The 10763-nt window shown below is 32.2% G+C and overlaps 1 long non-coding RNA gene across 6 annotated transcripts in view; it reads left to right on the forward strand.

Annotated features, from left to right (window-relative positions):
- Nucleotides 1-2356: 2356 nt before the first annotated feature.
- Nucleotides 2357-10763, forward strand: part of LOC141380548 (uncharacterized) — an 85965-nt gene continuing 77558 nt past the window's right edge. For 3 of the 6 annotated variants that reach the window (XR_015524067.1, XR_015524066.1, XR_015524065.1), the window contains exons 1-2: nt 2357-2448; nt 2567-2624. This is a non-coding gene — a long non-coding RNA (uncharacterized LOC141380548). Of the gene's footprint in view, nt 2774-10763 lie in introns of all 6 variants that reach the window. The other 3 variants (XR_015524069.1, XR_015524070.1, XR_015524068.1) reach the window with 3 other exon arrangements.

Genomic DNA, 10763 nt, shown 5'->3' on the forward strand with positions numbered 1-10763 from the left:
TGTAACAAGTTACTTTTTTCTTAAATTAATTAGCTTTTAAGAAGTAAATTGCTGAATAAAAATTTAGATGAGAGAATGTTCATTATTTTGAACACTTGGAAGAAAAGCTATTGTACTTAAATGGTTTGTACTTCTAAGACAAAAAAAATAAGGTAAATAAATGTGTAGGTTATACAGTGCATTGCTAATGACAGAGGTTCTTTATTAAAAAGAAAAAAAAACCTGCAAGTTCTGTAAGAGATCAAGCATCAACCAGTAAAGAAAAGTAACGCAAAAGTAACGAAACCTATTACTTGCAATAAAAAGTAACTAAGTAACGCAATTAGTTACTTTTTTGGGGAATAACTCAATATTGTAATGCATTACTTTCTAAAGTAATTTTCCCCAACACTGATTTTCATCAGTTACAGGAGCAAAAGTGATTAGCCAGGAGTCTATTTTTTCATCTACTCCAGAATATGTTTATAAAAGAGCCTATTTTATAGCCTATTGTATTTTCGACGTGTGTGTGTGTGTATTTATTTTAAACATTCACAGTTTGTAATGCAAGAATAGTTCATAAGAGCCATATATGTCCACTGAATTTGAGTTTTAAAATATCCAGCTTAATGGATGGGAAATACTTCGTATTAATATTTATACAATAATACATAAGCTAAATTGGCAGTAGTGTTTGTGCATAAATGCAAGAGTGTATAGGTGTTTTCCCAGTGTTGGGTTGTGGCAGGAAGGGCAGCCACTGCGTCAAACATATGCTGGATAAGTTGGCGGTTCATCCTGCTGTGGCGACCCCTAATGAATAAAGGGACTAAGCTGAAAAGAAAATGAATGAATAAACAATAATACATTCTATATTGTTTTCCATTAAAGTAAACTATCAATTATATAGGCTACTTTTTTTTTTACTTATTAATTGTTAATTATAATTATTAAACATTTGTTTTCTACAGAAAAGAAAGCAATAGGATTTGGGACAAACTTTAACATTTTCATATCCACCTACTCAGTTTTTGGCCCATGGATCAAGTACTATAAAGGTGCTTAGTCAGCATTGGTCTTATTATGTAGGCCCCTATTCATTCTTTCATTTTCTTGTCAGCTTAGTCCCTTTATTAATCCGGGGGTTGGCACAGCGGAATGAACCGCCAATTTATCCAGCAAGTTTTCACGCAGCGGATGCCCTTCCAGCCGCAACCCATCTCTGGGAAACATCCACACACACACTCATACTGATACACTATGGACAATTTAGCCTACCCAATTCACCTGTACTGCATATCTTTGGACTGTGGGGGAAACCGGAGCACCCGGAGTAAACCCACACGAACGCAGGGAGAACATGCAAACTCCACACAGAAATGCCAACTGAGCCGAGGCTCGAACCAGCGACCTTCTTGCTGTGAGGCGACAGCACTACCTACTGCGCCACTGCTTCGCCTGTAAGCCCCTATATGAGATAGTAATTTATAGTAATTAATAGTTTTTATTTATTTATTTACCCATAGCATAATACTACCATGTAGTGGTAATACAATAACCAATTACCCTATAGCAGGGATGGGCAAACTCCGTCCTGGAGGGCCGGTGTCCTGCACAATTTAGCTCCAACACTAATCAAACACACCTGAACAAGCTGATCAGTGTCTTCAAGATCACTAGAAATCTACAAGCAGGTGTGTTTGATTAGCGTTGGAACAAAACTCTGCAGGGACACCGGCCCTTGAGGATCAAGTTTGCCTATCCCTGCCCTATAGCCTACTGTAATTTACAATACACCATGTTTAGTATAAAAATAAAGTAGACCACACAGTAATATAAATTTATAAAGTTTTTTCAGTTCATAACAGTTGTAAGAATAGTATAGAATAATATGGTCGTGTATAGTGCTAGCAGCACTATAGTTTTTTTTAATTAACTAGGTGTTGTAAATAGGCTAACGTTACTAAACACTCCACGTGTAACCTACTTTTACACTATTAGGCTATTCATTCGTGTTAAAATCAGAGCGCCAAATGAAAGCTACTGTTTTTTGTTTTATTCAAGATTATTTTTGTTATAATATTTTTTGTGTATTAGCATATAGCAATCACACACAACACATATGAATGCAGTTTCTTTACCCTCTATGCTTCTGGACGATGAACATGGTGGTTTTGCTACTATATTTATATTTAACTGATTTAATAGTTATACTCAGTTGATCACTAAATGATAAATAGACAATAATTTCTACACGTTTTAAATGATCTGACCAATGGCTAAAAATCTAGCATGTGGAAGCTAAAATGTGATTAGCCTGTCCACACACTAGAGGGCGGTATAACCAAATACATAAACCGCTAACGTTGGAAACCACGTGCAGGTTGCTCGATTTAGCGGGACACAATAAACTCCTTACACAAAGACGTGTAAGGTTTTGCACAGATAAAATAACTCCCAGTTTTAAATGTACGATAACATTATGTACATTAAACAGTTTACTCCTGCATCTATGATTAAAGCCCCTAAGACTTTTAACTAGTCGACTGTACATCATAATAATGGCTAATTTGCTCTTTCTCGTCAGCATTTGTTTGCTGAATGATGGACGACGGTGTGTTGTTTAACCTGGCCACTGCATCACTGTAAGTAAGTCTGTCAAAAAACAGCAAATTATAAAGCAATATGAAAAGCTGTTTTGACTATGAATTCTTTAAAGATACGATCCAAGTTTCACTAAAATACTAATTCCTGGTTTGCAGTTTAGTTTATGCTAGCATCAATGCATTTTTTTGTAGTCAGCATTACGTTTTTCACTATAAAATGTAACATAATATTCAGTACCTAACATAATATTGGCTAATATTCTTTTATATCAAGAATTGTAACGTAAAATGTCACCAAAAAGGCAGTCAAATGCAATTGTTAATATCTAAAAACTAAATACTGACTGGTTTAATTTTTCTGTTTCATTCATTAATTTTCTTTTCGGATTAGTTGCTTTAATCTGGGTTCGCCACAGTGGAATGAACTATCAATTTATCTAGCTTATGTTTTACGCAGCTGATGCCCTTCCAGCTGCAACCCATCACTGTGAAAAGTTTCACATAAAAGAAATGCTATTATTTCTATTAAAACATTAAGCTTTGATATCAGCAATTGTGTGTTTACTGGTGAAGTTGTGTTTACATGTTTGCTGTTTACTTGTAGCAGTTCAATTGTTTGTATTAAGAATAGACAAGTAAGTATGTTAATTTATCAATTGTCACTATTGCCAATGTTAATTTATTTTTAAAAAGCGTAAATGGAGAGGTATTTTCACTAGTTAGATGTCATTAGATAGGTCACAATTCATAATTATTGATATGAGAGAGTTTGCAGTTCAGTTTAATCTATCATAAATTAAATTCTTGTTTGTGTAAACCTTTATCGTTGAAATCAGTATTACCTTTTCACTGGAAAATGTACATTGCGTAACATAGGCTTATAAATTTTATATCAAGAGTAATAATGTAAAATGTCACCAAAAAGGCCGTCATTCAAATACAATTGTTAATATCAAGTACCTAAAATCTGATTAATTTAATTTTCAGTTTCACATATATGAAATGCAATTATTGCATAACCTTTAGCTTTCACTGCAAAAAATGCTTTTCTTACTTAGATTTTTTTTGTTTCTAGTCCAAATATCTACAATTTCTTAAACCAAGAAGCATTTTCATGACAAGCAAAACATATTGTCTTGTTTTAAGAAATACTATGCCAAAATGAAGTGAGATTTTCCTCAAATCAAGCAAAATAATCTTGTTTTTCTATTTGTGATAAGATTATTTTGCTTGATTTAAGGAAAAACTCACTTCATTTTGGCATAGTATTTCTTAAAACAAAACAATATGTTTTGCTGGTCTAGAAAATGCTTCTTGATTTAAGAACTTTTAGATATTTGGACTAGAAACAAGACAAAAAATCTAAGTAAGAAAAGCTATTTTTTTGCGTTGTTGATATCAGCAATATTTTGTTTGCTGGTGAACTTGTTTACATGTTTACTTGAACTTGTTTACTCATGTTCTTTTATACTCAAGATGTGTTTGTATCTGCAACTCCTTACATTTAAAGTTTTGTTTGGCAACATTTTATTAATTGTTTTAATTTGTTCTGATGCTACTTGCTTTAATTTGATGCTTGTTGTAAGGTGACCTTGCGTCTTCAGAAAGGATAGAAAGTTGGTTTTAGATTCACACATTTGTTTCGTTTAGTAGTCTCTATATTGTTTACCATGTTACTTTGGATATTCGATCGGAATTAGCATGCAGGTATGACTTCGAAACAACATTGAACTCTGTGAACAATGTTGTACTTTGATAGTCATTGGCTGCTAATATGATTTCTGTATTTAGAATTTGGAAAGGACACTTTTCTGAATTTATATTATAAAGGAGAGTGTCTGAATATCTGAAAATAAAACCAACTTTACCTCTATTCAGAAAGGTGGCATTTACAAATAAAATGTATTATTATTATTATTATCATTATTATTATTATTGTTAAGAAATTAAGTTCTGACTACATAAATTACAATTATTGCTATTAAACCTTTAGCTTTGATATCAGTAATTGTGTGTTTACGGTTTACTTGTCTGTTTTTTTATAGAAAAACTTGAATTGCTAAAAATAAAGTTTTTAAATTTATTTTAAAGTCATTTATTAATTGTCACTAGTGTAAATGTTATATTATATAAAAAGCACATCAAAAGTGTGATTTTTCACTAGTTCGATGTCTTCAGATAGGTCACAATTCATAATTAATAATATAAGAGAGTTGAAATTTCAGTTTCATATATCAAAAATTAAATTCTTGTTAGTGTAAACCTTTATCGTTGAAATCAGTGTTACCTTTTCATTGGAAAATGTAACAATATAGGCTAATGATAACGTAAAATGTCACCAAAAAGGCCGCCATTCAAAAACAGTTGTTAATGTCAAGTAACTAAATTCTGACTGATTTAATTTTCAGTTTCACAAATATGAAATGCAATTATTGCTTTTAAAACCTTTAGCTTTGATTTCAGCAATTGTAAAGTTGTTTACTTGAACTTGTTTACTCATGTTTACTTTTCAATTTTTATAATAGAAGTAATTGGATTGCTACAAGTACAAATGTTCATTTATTAATTGTCACTATCTTCAATGTTAAATTTAAAAAAATGCACATATGGAGTGGTATTTTCACTAGTTATATGTCGTCAGATAGGCCACAATTCATAACTAGCAATATAAAAGTAAAAATTTCAGTTTCATATATCATAATTGAAATTATTGCTAATGCAAACCTTTATCGTTGGTATCAGTCGTCTATGGTTGATATCAACTATTGAAATGCAACAATTAAAAGTGTAATTTTTTCATTATATCGTATTACACTGTCACTTTAGAGTCATTTTGTTCATTTATAAAATCATAAATGTGATTGTTACTATATCTATATTTTATAATATTTTTCTATTTATTATTATCAGAAATGCCAAATGTAAGTATAAACAAAATCAAGAACAGTTAAATTATTTATATCAGAAATAATATTTGTTACTATTAAGAATTAATTTATTGATATTAAAAATTACATTTCTCCCAGTAAGAAATACAGAACAAATTAATTATTTTCAAGTACACTGTAAAAAAATAATAAATCTGTAATTTTACGGTTTATTTCTGGCAGCTGGGGCCTGGGGAAAAAAAAACACGTAAAATAACGGCCTTCAAATTACAGAAATTTGCTGTAAAATAACAGAGATTGAATAACAAAAACTTTCCAGAAATTTAAATGAAATAATAAAAAAATACTCTATATTTAATGTCCGTTATTTTGCAGTATATTTCTGTAATTCAAGTTAGAAATCAGTTTCTGATATTAACAATTGAGCTAGAATGGTGGCAAGATTTGACTTATAAATGTCAGGAATCATATTTTTATTTACAAGATGAAATTTAATTCCTAATATTGAAATAGAATTTTCAGTGTAATGTTATTATTGATTTCAAGAATGAACAATTTTACTAGTGGAAGTGTAATCCTTGATATCAAAGATCCTTATTAAAATGCTTTCCCTTAGTTTGTCTCATTTCTGGTCCAAGTATTTAATAATACTAGAAAGACTAGTAAAAGATATGTTTTTTTTTTCTGAAATAAATTTTAATTAATTTAATATTAGGTTATTTTACTTTAGTCCATTGGCATTTCTGAAGATGACAGATCTTTTATTCATATCATTGTATGTGTATTCATTTAGAATAATGCTTATTTGTTGAGACACTGTTATGTTTGTAAATTATACATTGGATATTTATTAATGGTGTCATGAATATAGCCGATGCTGCTTATATGGCATTAAAACACACATAAATAAATAAATAAACAAACAAATTTATTTCTAAAAATCAAAACAATGTTTAGCTTGTCTAGAAAATGCTTTCTGATTTGAGAATTTTACGATTCTTGGACTATTTTTTTAATATATTTTTTTTGCAGTTCATAATCTAATTCCTGCTAACAAGCATTGATTTTTTTTCAAACAGATTTTATATGATTTCTTATCAATATCATTGTTATCTGCTTTTATTTAGAATGATGCTTATTTATTAAGATACTGTTTTAAATTATGCATTGAATGTTTATTGCCAATAGTCAGGAGCAGATTTGGGGATTCGGGGGCCCTAAGCTATTCCGCCCATGAGGCCAAAAAGTTCTAAAATGCACCTTTCATGCTTTAAATTATGTTTAATTGACTTATTTTGCTGTTTTTTTTTTATATCACTCAATCTGCTTTTCTACATTTTGTCTTAATGCAAAATAATAATAACAACATGTAAAGAATCTTGTAAAACTTTTTAAATGATTTGTTGTCTTAAAAGGAATTTCAGAACTAAAAATGATATATAAACTATTTCGTTTTTATTCCTTACCTGATGTGACTGCTGGATTGCTCTATGACAGAGAGTGGGGACACATTTGCGCAGATGTAATAAACGTTAAACTTTTTATTTGTGGACCATCATCATACAAAATGATAGAAAACGTGCTTGTATATAATTTATAGGTGTAATTTATACTTCTAGGTATTTATTTCAGGGCCCTCATATTTCCCAGGGCCCTAAACTGCTGGTTACCTTGCTTATTGGTTAAATCCGCCCCTGGCCATGGTGTCATGAATATAGCAAATGCTGCTGATAGGCATTAAAATTTACATTAATAAAAAAACTTATTATTTCTGAAATTAAAACAATATTTTTTGCTTGTCTAGAAAAATATTTTCATTTAAGAATGATTAAATTCTTGACTAAATAAAAGAAAAGTTTTTGTTTTGTTTATTGAGCATCTTTGATATCAGGGATTACACTGGTAAAATGTTTATTCTTAAAACCAGTAACCTCACACTGAAAATATTATTATTTCAATATCAGCTATTACATTTGATCTTATAAAAAAGTATGTATGAACATTTTGTAGTTAAATGTTGCTATAAGCTTCCATTTAAGATCAGTACTTAATGTCAGCAACTTAATATCAGAAATAAATATTTACACATAAGCTTTTGTATTTCTTACTGGTAGGAATGTCATTTTTGATATCAATAAATTATGTTGAAAAGGGCTGGACATATTGGAAAAATCTGACATTGCAATTTTTTGTTTTGTCGTGATATACACTCATCGGCCACTTTATTAGGTACACCTTACTAATACCAGGTTCGACCCCCTTTTGCCATCAGATCTGCCTTAATCCTTCATGGCATAGATTCAACAAGGTACTGGAAATATTCCTCAGAGACTTTGGTCTTTATTGACATGATAGCATCACACAGTTGCTGCGGATATGTTGGCTGCACATCCATGATGCAAATCTCCCGTTCCACAACATCCCAAAGGTGCTCTATTGGATAGAGATCTGGTGACTGTGGAGGACGTTTGAGTACCTAATAAAGTGGTTTATTGTACCTAATAAAGTGACCAAATGATTTGAATGGATCCTTTTAGAAAAAAAAAATTCAGTAATTCTATATCAACTGAGACGATCAAGTCTTTTAATATCTAATGCATCTGCTTAAATTATAATAAATTACAAGCAAAAATAAAAGATGTAAAATAACATGGTCATCATTGTATAAATATATTTATTAACATCTTTTAGTCTTTAAAAAAGAATCTAATCCTGCTATGTGACTATTGCAGATACACATGTTGCGATATCAATGCTAAAATGATATATTGCTCAGCCCTAGTGTTGATATTTGTACTAGAAACAGCATTTTTTTTAAATAAATCTAATTCCCGCTATCAAGTATTAGCATTCTTGCAAGTAAAAAAGGAGTTGTTGATCTGAATAATTCCTCTCTTGTGCATGAATACAGAAAAAAGTGGCTTGCCATAAAGGACAGTATCCAGCACATTAAACCGAGTCCTTCACCCCCTGCTTTTCTTTTTGACTACAGCACATCTGCTTGCTGTCTGCTCCCCAGGGCCAGCGCTGTGTAATCTATTGCATTAGCTCACATTAGCGCATATCGCCCATGGGTCTCCATAATCACAAACGCAAAATGAGCATTTCACTTAGTATCACCCTCACATGCCCCTCAAACAGAGGATCTGGAGGAAGCACAACCTCGGCTCGTGACACGCTTCCTGTTTTTCTAACATCCTCATGATGCTTTGCTTGAATGATGGGAGTTAAACTGTTGGCAATCAGTGAAGTGTTTTAAACTCTGTCAAATATAGGTCTTTTTTGGTCAACAATAATGCGCTGTTTATTTATTCGATTTGCTGATCAGAGCATGCGCTAGACATGGGATGATAAGGCCCGTACTAGTAATCAATGTCAACTTATCGCACAACACATGGACATGAGCTCAATTGTTTTTGGTGATGCAATATACATCACCCATTAGGGGTGTAACGATACACTCAGCTCACGATACAACGTGTATCACGATATAATGTTCACGATTCGATATGTATCACGATATTTAGAATAAAAATGGAAAATTAAACTGAAATGCAAATTTTATTAAAAAAAAAAATTAATTACCAAGTAAACTATTTTTTATGGATTTCTTTTGTTTCAACTTGTTAAACTGAACCTTCTTTAAGAAAATATTAAACAGGCCTGTCTCTGGAAGATAAAACAATTAAAAAACTTCTAATAAAATATTATTGAAATTATTCAATTCAATTGAATTTAACTGTAAGAGCTTAAGGCTTTTTTGTGTGCAAAAAAAAAAATAATCCACATTTCCAGGTAATCAGCAGTTCTATAAAATAATCCTGAACTGATGTGTATCTGTCTGAGTGGTTTTTATGGATGGCTGTCTTCGTGTTGGGCATGATGAGTGACAGGGTGGCCGTCTTTTCATTACACAGGACAGTCGTGACTCTTTTCAGCAGTTTAGGCAGGTTTACTATTTCTTCGGCGTTGCTGATGACGGCGCTATCAAGTGTCTCATGTTGACGTGCATTTTTGTGTACCTCTGTACTCAAAAGAGTTTATGCTCGTCGTAATCATAACTCTAAAATTCGATATGATTATTTAAATAATGTGCACGCTTTCGGTTTCATTTCCACTGCTGTTCATACTTCCCACGCGGCTCCTGAACGATCACTCTGTTCCACAAACTGAATGTTGTTTACTACTTTATTACCTGTTAGTCACAACCTGCAGGTTCTGTTCACTGAAGCAGACGCGCGCGCGCTATCATAGTCCGCCCTCTGTAGTAACAGCTCACGGTCAGCTCACGTCATGTGTGATTTTGCGGCCGCCAATACATCATTATATGAAGACAGAATGATATTTTAGGGTGAATTGTACCTTATAAATACAGTATGTGACTCTTTCAACACCATTAGGAGATATCCATGTCGCTGTGCAAAGTTTAAAATTTAAATCACTGTGAAGACTTTAAAACTTTGGCTATGTTTGACCCAGTATGCTTGTCAAAAAGCGGACGAGTCTAAAGCAATGACTGGACAACCGAAATGTTGCCAGACGTCTGATTTTGAGCGGATGGGCCATCCTCTATTTCAACTCCACTCATCTTGGTCTGCTAACATTACTGCTGCTGCAATCTGAACTCGCGTGCGACAGCAGGTAAAACGTAGCTCAAGTGCAAACAGCTCAACTAATAAAAGAAAACAGACGTCATATCGTAATCAAATCGTCATAACGCCACGATGCATATTGTGACATTTTTGCATCGCAATAAATCGTACAACGATAAATCGTTACACCCCTATCACCCATACATGAAAACCAATTCTAGCTACATTTTAGGTGCAACATCACTAGCTCTGTTGGAGGTGTCAGTGTCAGTATGGTTAAAAACACTGTAGCATTTACTATAAATAACTATAGACTGATTTCACGCGGATCATCAGGTTTGCAAAAACAAAAACTGCGAGCAGATGTACCTCTGGTGATGTATTTCGCTGTCCCCAGAAATGTGAGTATGCAATAAGCCTGGGTCGGTTTGTTCTGTAGACAATTAAAACAAAACATTGCTTAAGGGGGCTAATGATATTTACTTTAAAATGGTTTTGAAAAGATTAAAAACTGCTTTTATTCTAGCCAAAATAAAAATAAATTTTTCTCCAAAAGAAAAAAAATATTATAGGAAATACTGTGAGAACATTCCTTTCTCTGTTAAACATCATTTAAGAAATATGTGAAACAAACAATTCACAGGAGGATGAATAATTCTGATTTCAACTGTATATAGTTACTGTATATGTTTGAGTTG

The sequence above is a fragment of the Danio rerio genome, chromosome 23 (assembly GCF_052040795.2).
Source record: "Danio rerio strain M-AB ecotype USA chromosome 23, GRCz13ab, whole genome shotgun sequence".
Classification (NCBI taxonomy): domain Eukaryota; kingdom Metazoa; phylum Chordata; class Actinopteri; order Cypriniformes; family Danionidae; genus Danio; species Danio rerio.